This window comes from Gouania willdenowi, chromosome 10, assembly GCF_900634775.1.
Source record: "Gouania willdenowi chromosome 10, fGouWil2.1, whole genome shotgun sequence".
Classification (NCBI taxonomy): Eukaryota; Metazoa; Chordata; class Actinopteri; order Blenniiformes; family Gobiesocidae; genus Gouania; species Gouania willdenowi.
In genome coordinates, this window is record NC_041053.1 from 34,787,150 (window position 1) to 34,795,170 (window position 8,021).

Genomic DNA, 8,021 nt, shown 5'->3' on the forward strand with positions numbered 1-8,021 from the left:
TCTTGTTTTTGGCAGAGCTCGCTTTACATCTGTCCTCCAGCTAGAGTTGAAGAATATAGTTGTTGGGTTCTTTTCTCAAGATACCATTACATCTGTCCAGGCTAGGGTTCAAATGGCTCTTACATTTTCGGTAGATTTTTTTTCTTCCAGATATGCTTGATCAGTGTAAAAAGATACCACAATATTTCCAAAGTTTATAAATAATGTAACTGAGGGGATGGAATGATTAAAAAATGTGAAAACCCGATATTAATATTGATCCGATACAAGCATACATTTTTTTTTTTACTTACAGTATTTTGTAGTGTGTAATGTTAGGGTGCATTCACACTGCTTCAGACCTGCACTCAAGGAAAGCTGATCATTTTTTCACCTTGGTTTAGCTCAAAGGGACCGTTACTGGAGTAGAAACTTCTCTAGGTATAAAAACAGAAACCCAAACAACAGTTGTGAACCAAAAAAAATCTGTGACAGCAGGGGGCGATAGTATCTTGGCGGTTTTGTACTAGACAATGAGGCAGAGAAAAAAAAGCTCTCCTAAGAACCTTTACTCCCCCCTTAAACAGAGCGCAGCTGTAGTTAGCTAGTAAATCACGGACTGTTGAAGGAGTAACAGTCCCTTGGAAAGCTCTTAATCTCTGCTTCATTGTCTATTACAAAATGGCAAAGTTGCAACTGTCGCCTCCTCCGGTCACATGTTTTTATCCTCTTTTGGTAAACAAAAGAAGTTTACATCGGCATCTTTAACTTTGTCTGATTTATTAGAGCAACCAAAAGCAGCACAAATTGGATTTTTGACCAAAAACACTGCTAAATTATCTAAAAAGCAAGCTAAGTGCTTCACTCCAATAGGAAACAATAGGATGTTTACAGGCAAATGGGGGTATGTGACGTCAATCACGTGATTTCAAAATGGCAGAACACAAGCTCCAAAACGGTAAAGTGGTCCCATTTTTTTAATTTAATAAAACAAATATGGTGGAAAGGAATGTGTTTTCTTAGGCATAGATCTTCTAATAAGTGCATTTCAAAGGTTTTTGGCCAACATTTTAAAAACAGTGGAGGATCCCTTTAAACACAATAATAACCAATTTGTGCTTACATTAAGCAAGCATCCATGCAAAATAAATCAATAAGTCAAAGCCGAACACGGTTGCGTTCACAGCGTACCGAATCGGTCGAGACTTCGATTGTGAAACTCTCGGAGACCGGCAGAAACAATCGCTCTAGAATGAGCCGGTTTTGGTCGGCTTTAGACTTTGTTTGCGTGTTCACACCAACTCAACAAGGAAAACTATCCGAGCAAACAAATCCTACAGCATTTTAACCGCTCTAGGGTCCGTCTGTGTGAATGCACCCTAAGAAAAGGTTTGATCAAGAGATATTACTCAAATAGAGAACAATAGAAAAACTCCTCCTGAAAAATTACTTAAATACAAACTATGTATCAGAGATTTTCAATTCAGGACGATATAATCCAAAACTTGTATTTTTGCTGATATTGTTCGATGTCATTATCGGATCGGGACACCCTTGGAAACCTTCTTAATCTTTCCCTTACTGAGCCATTTGGTGGTTATTTACTTTATAGCCTTACCTCACAACAGAAGGTATTCCATAAAGTTAACTGTAACTCTAATACAGGTTTGGACCAAAGTGTTTTTATAAGACAAATACCCTTAAATACCCTGAGGTAGTTTGCACCGTTTAGGTTAGTTGTCTGTCAGCTCTGTTGTAGACGAGCATGGTGTACCCTGATTGGCATCTGGAGTCAGATGGCATAGACTCCAACAGGTTAAGCTAGGATACATATAATTAAAGGCAATAAAGTTATTAGAAAAATGGATACATGACAATAGGTATTACAAGAAAAAAGCTATTAATTGTGGTTCATCCAACATAAAGGGTAGTGAGTCATATCTAAACTGTGTGGACAGAGACAAATTCATAGCATGTGTCTGTGACTAATGTATTCTCACTTTATTGTAACCCTTTCATTTTTGTGAGCTTTGAACACACTGTTAGATAATCATTGGTAGTGTGAACTTTTACCCACTGCAGGTTCATACTGTGAAAAAGAAAAGGCCTGAAATTGGATTCTAGTGTCATCCTAGTCTGCATGAGAAATGAAAGAACTGCCTCTGCACAAAATTACCTGATTAAAGAAAGTTTAGCTATACAAGAAGGTCTTTCCATGTTCGTAGAATGATTGCACATGATATCATGTGATTTGAAAAGGTTAATATGAGCGCGTACCACAAAAGCACACGATTGCAAGGTGCCAATTGTATTTCAAGGTTCTGTTCATCAACTTACAACTGAAAGAAAGAATACTGATTGAAACAACTCCAGCCGCTTCCTTTGTAATCAGTAGTGATTCTTGTGCCATGTGAAATTGTCATCTGAATAATCATATTTTTAAAGTGGGCCTCTTCCCAATGGTCTGTCTCACTAAGATCACAAAACATCACTGATAATAGACAACTACCCTCTTGACTGTGAAGTTACATTTAAAAAAAAAATTAAGGAAGATACAGCAAAATGCAGGTGATTACCAGAGGTGTAAATAGTACTGATATATCTACTCAAGTAGAAGTTCTGTACTTGATTGTAATTGTACTGAAGTACAAGTAAGTCACACATAAAATACTCACGTACAAGTAAAAAGTGGCTTTATTAAATAGTACTTAAAGAAATAGTTACTAGTTACTTTCACACCCCATATTTCAAATTTTGCCAGGATTCCCTTGCATACAGTAAACATCTCATGTATAAACTTAAAAAGGAAGAGACCAAATCTTGCACAATTAAAACTTAATTCATTTTGGTCATGAAGTCCTTTGAACGCCTCATGCTCTCCCACATCAAGGACATCACCGACCCCCACCTGGACCCCCTGCAGTTTGCCTATAGATCCAACAGGTCCGTAGACGATGCTGTAAACCTGGCTCTCCACTTCATCCTCCAGCACCTGGACTCCCCAGGCTCCTACGCCAGGATCCTGTTTGTGGACTTCAGCTCTGCTTTTAATACAATAATCCCAGCTCTCCTTCAGGACAAGCTTTCCCAGCTGAACGTGCCAGACTCCACCTGCAGGTGGATCACAGACTTCCTGTCTGACAGGAAGCAGCACGTGAAGCTGGGAAAAACCATCTCTGCTCCCCGGACCATCAGCACTGGATCTCCTCAGGGCTGTGTTCTTTCTCCTCTGCTCTTCTCCCTGTACACCAACAGCTGCACCTCCTCTCACCAGTCGGTCAAACTCCTGAAGTTTGCAGACGACACGACCATCATCGGTCTCATCGCTGATGGAGACGAGTCTGACTACAGGTGGGAGACAGACCGGCTGGTGTCCTGGTGCAGCCAGAACAACCTGGAGCTCAATGCTTTAAAGACAGTGGAGATGATAGCAGACTTCAGGAAGAACCCAGCCCCCCTCACCCCCCTCACCCTGGGAGACTCTACAGTGAGCTCTGTAGAGTACTTCTGCTTCCTGGGGACCATCATCACTCAGGACCTCAAGTGGGAGCTGAACATCAGCTCCCTTATCAAAAAAGCTCAGCAGAGGATGTACTTTCTGCGGCAGCTGAAGAAGTTCAGTCTGCCAACAAAGATGATGGTGAACTTCTACAGCTCCATCATCCAGTCCATCCTCTGCTCCTCCATCACCATCTGGTACGCTGCAGCTACGGCCAAGGACAAGGCCAGACTGCAGCGTATCATCCACTCTGCAGAGAAGGTCATCGGCTGCAATCTGCCCTCCCTCCAGGACCTGTACGCCTCCAGGATTTTGAGGCGTGCAGGAAAGATTGTGGCCGACCCCTCCCACCCCGGTCATAAACTGTTTCAATCTCTCCCTTCTGGTAGGAGGTTTCGGTCCATCAGGACCAGAACCTCCAGACACATAAAACAGCTTCTTCCCTCTGCCACCATCCACATGAACACACCCCAGTCACCCACTGAACCCCCCCCCCCCCCCCCCCCCACACCCGATCACCACCTCCACCAGCTTGATACCATGCTGCACTGTATATATATATTTATATTTATCCTATTTATCCTTTATTCTCTATCTATCCTTTATTTATCCCTCATCCTTTATATTTATCATTATTATTATTATTATTGTTGCTGGGTTGTTCTTTGTTGTTTTGTTTTTATTTCTTTTATTTCTTTTTGTTGCTTGTTTTGTGCACCAACCACCAAGTCAAATTCCTTGTACTGTCCTCAAAACTGTACATGGCAAATAAAACATTTCTGATTCTGATTCTGATTCTGATTTTCCACAAAGGCATCTGTATTAAATAAAAGGTTTGCCAAAATGTAATGTGGCTGATGCTGTCAGTCTGTTTAAGTTGCCACGACAACATGAGGTTGATTTTAGTTACAGTTGTCATATTATTTAATTTTGCACTCAATTATAGAATGTCTGCATTAGTACTGTCATTTTAATGTCAAGGTATTGTTTTTTTTTTTTTTTTATTTTGTCCGTGATATTCGTCCTGTCATTAAAGTTTTACCAGAAAGCGTTCAGCGTCCAGGCTCCTCCCCTTTGGAACCAGCTCCCAGTCTTAGTACGGGAGGCTGCTACTCTCTCCACCTTTAAAAGTAAACTCAAAACCTACTTATTTACTAAAGCATATACCGTATAATAGCAATAACCTAAAACGGACATGGTCTTGTTGCCAGCCAAAGTTATCAATACTTCTGTCAGATCAATCGAAAAGTACAGTAATACGTTATCTTACCTTTGAAGCCTCATATTGACCAGGTGAAAAACAATATTCCAGCAAAAACTGTCCCGTTAGCTTGTCAAAGATCCACACACACCCTTTGCTACCAAAGACTTGTATGCTTTCATTTCATCCAATGTGTAGCTACTTACACTGTTCACCAGATAGTTTACAATGTCTGGATACAAAACGGCCGGGAACGTATCTACGTCGGACACCCTTCTCCTTTACCGATCTCGTACGGATCTTTGTTGTCGATTTCACTCAACTTCTGTAAATACCTCGCTTTGCAAGTTGCATTCAAACTTTCTCTGTAGATTGTTTGTTCCTTTTGGCTATTTTTATCGGGTTTTGTCATCATTCCGAAAGTTTCGGGGGACAAAAATGTATCGTGTGAGGATGTAAACAATGAAAGGTGACACACAAGATGGTGGACTACGGAATTGTGGGTGGTTCATGACGTCATCGGAAACCCATCTATACGCACAGGCACGCACACAGACACAGATGTAGAACCTGAACCAAATATTGATCCAATCCTGAGGGGTTGAGAAGGCCAAAGTCAGTCTTAGTGCTTCCCTTTACCCAAGCTACGCCATATCAGAGGAAATGCGTCAGCTCCAGCATGGTAACACTCAATAAAACATCAAAAGGGATGAAGCACAGAGCGCCGGACAAACACACACCCACGCAGATACCCTGACACTCTGCTTCCAGCCCTTCTTACACACACATTTACACATTGGCATTTCACACACTGTCTGCTTGTAGCTCATTTGAATCAAAAAGCTAAGGGCATGCAGATAGAAAATAAAAAAAAAAACAACGTGCGCATTGTGTCTTCATAGAGAGTCCACATCAAAAGTGTTTAATGAATGCCAAATGTTGTTTTCAGCACTTACACTATATACAGCAGTCGATAGATGATTGGAGTCAGTATGTATAATAGCCATAGTCAACAGCAGCTGCACAGTTGCTGTCATCAGCTACTCAACAGGCTTTACTTCCCCCAGTGGATGCTTTGAAGCAGGACAAACACCTCTTTCTTTTGATTTTTTTTTTTTTTTGCCCTTCCAGATCTAAACACATTTATTGATCACTATACATGTGTACGGTAACTACAAAACACATCAAAAATATTGACAGCTTAAGCATGTTTTTAATTATTATTATTATTATTTAATTTATTTAAAATATATAGTGCAATAACTTTCAACCCTTGCCATATAAAATCTGGTGCCATTTCCTCTCATCAAGAAGACACTGAAATGACTGTTTTAGCCTTTTATATATCTGCAACAACAGTCTTTCCAGAGGGAAATTAAATCTGTAGATCTAGAGTTTTTTTTTAAAAAAAAAAAAAAAAAAAAGGAGAGCTGAACAAGCAATTTAGTGTCCTTATAGAAACTAAAAGGTGATGCTTTAATGTGGGGCATCTGTGGTGCTGAAATAACGGACACAATCAGTTCTCTGTGAGCAGCAGAGATAAAAGGAAACAAGGCAGCCTTTAAAATGTAGAGTCTCTCCATTATGAATGTGGCTACTGTACAAAAGTCATTCAGCTTTCTGAGGAAAACGAGCTGTGCAAAAAGGAAGAGAACAAACAACGAGTGTGATTGTGCTTCTTCCTACTCACAGCCTTTCCCCTGGTGATAAGAAAGCAAAGAGGAGAATTGCTTTTCAGCAACCCCACATGGTCAAGTATGCAGATAAAAACATCACATTCCTCCAGACAGAAGCCCAGAAATGTAGCCATGCATCTTCACCGTCTCAGTGAGTCTTTCTGGTGATTCCAGAACCAAACTCATCTTCAAAAAAATTCTCTCACACATTTTTTTTCTCCCTGAACCATTTCATCTTCCCAATATGGAAAACTACCTCATCATCAATGTAAAGGGACTCATTTATGCTTTCTCACCATCAAATGTAATCTAGATCCTCATTATTTAAAGGATGAGCTGACCCCACCCCCCAACCTCCCGAGAAAAAAAAAAAAAAGGTTGATGATGCTCCAACACTGAAGAAGAACAGTTTACAGAACAAAAAAATACTCCAAGTCCCCCCCCACCCCGCCCCCCCCCCACCCCCCACCACCCAAAAAAAAAAAAAAAAAAAACCAAAGGCAAGTAGAGCTGTTGTGTCTTGTCAGGACTTACTTTTTTTAAGGGGAGGAGGTCTCTCTCAGAATCCCAACATAATCCTGTGCTTTTCTCTCCTGGTGCTGGATAATAACGAGGTTGCGTCCTTGTGATATTCCACCTTATAGCGGAGTGAGAGACAGCTGTGTTCACAGCACAAAATGTGTGAGTCAGACAGAACAAGTGGCGCTGTAGGATCTCTTTTGGTGTGCACTAGAACCAGCTCCTGTGCATGTGAATCCAGCCGGTATCCACTGCTCCCCTCCTGCCTTCAGGAATGAAATTCAGCATCCGCTGCTCATCCCCACAGCAAGGAGGGTGTTCCCCTCGGACTCAAACTTTGGCACACCTCTGTAGCCAAGCAGCAAGCCCAGATGATATGTTATTTTCTCCCTGATATCCTTCCTCATCAATAGGTATCCTCGGTTCTTTTTTCCTGTGCAATTTGACTATTTTGCAGCTCTCTCCCCTGCAGAAAAGATACTCGCAGAATGGATGCTGAGAAAGCAGCGGAATGAGACGTTTGCGCTCTCTCTCTCTCTCTCTCTCTCTCTCTCTCTCTCTCTCTCTCATAAACGCACACTCACTGCACCTCCCACCCCTTCCATTTCTCTCCTCCTCTAGTTTGCTTTATACACAGAGATGGGCACGTTTTATAGAGGTAGATTTTTTATATTCAATCAAACAAAAAATAAATAAATAAAATGGATTTGTATTGAGAAAAAAACAAAACATTTCGTTACTATTTTTTTTAAAAAATGTTTTGTTTTAAAACATTTGTTCTCATGAAACTATTCATTTTGTTTACTTTTTTTTTTTTTTTTTTTTTGCATGTTTGTATGCAACTCTTTTCTTTTTTTTCCTTGATTGAATAATAAAGACACAAATCTACCTCCGTAAAGTTTTTTTTTTTTTTTTTTTTTTTTTTATCACGGGGGGCCACATAAATGTTGACCGTCAGATCCGAAGCCCGTGTTATCAAGCATTAATACAAGAAAAACAAAGCGTTTCTTTGTTTTTATTATGTTTTTTTTATCTTATTATTTTTGTAATTCAATTGTTCTTGGAGTAATTTTGTGCATTTTTGTTGATGTTTTGTGTGTTTTTTCAGTTATTTTTGATGTTATCTGGTGTGTATTTGGAGTCTTTT

At 40.2% G+C, this 8,021-nt stretch overlaps 1 protein-coding gene across 3 annotated transcripts in view; it reads right to left on the reverse strand.

Moving 5' to 3' along the window:
• lingo2 (leucine rich repeat and Ig domain containing 2) overlaps positions 1 to 7,393 on the reverse strand; it is a 316,615-nt gene extending 309,222 nt beyond the window's left edge. For all 3 annotated transcript variants that reach the window (XM_028459817.1, XM_028459815.1, XM_028459816.1), the window contains exon 1: positions 6,890 to 7,393. The gene's annotated coding sequence lies outside the window, so the exon portion shown is untranslated. The remainder of the gene's footprint in view (positions 1 to 6,889) is intronic.
• Between the last annotated feature and the right edge of the window lie 628 nt (positions 7,394 to 8,021).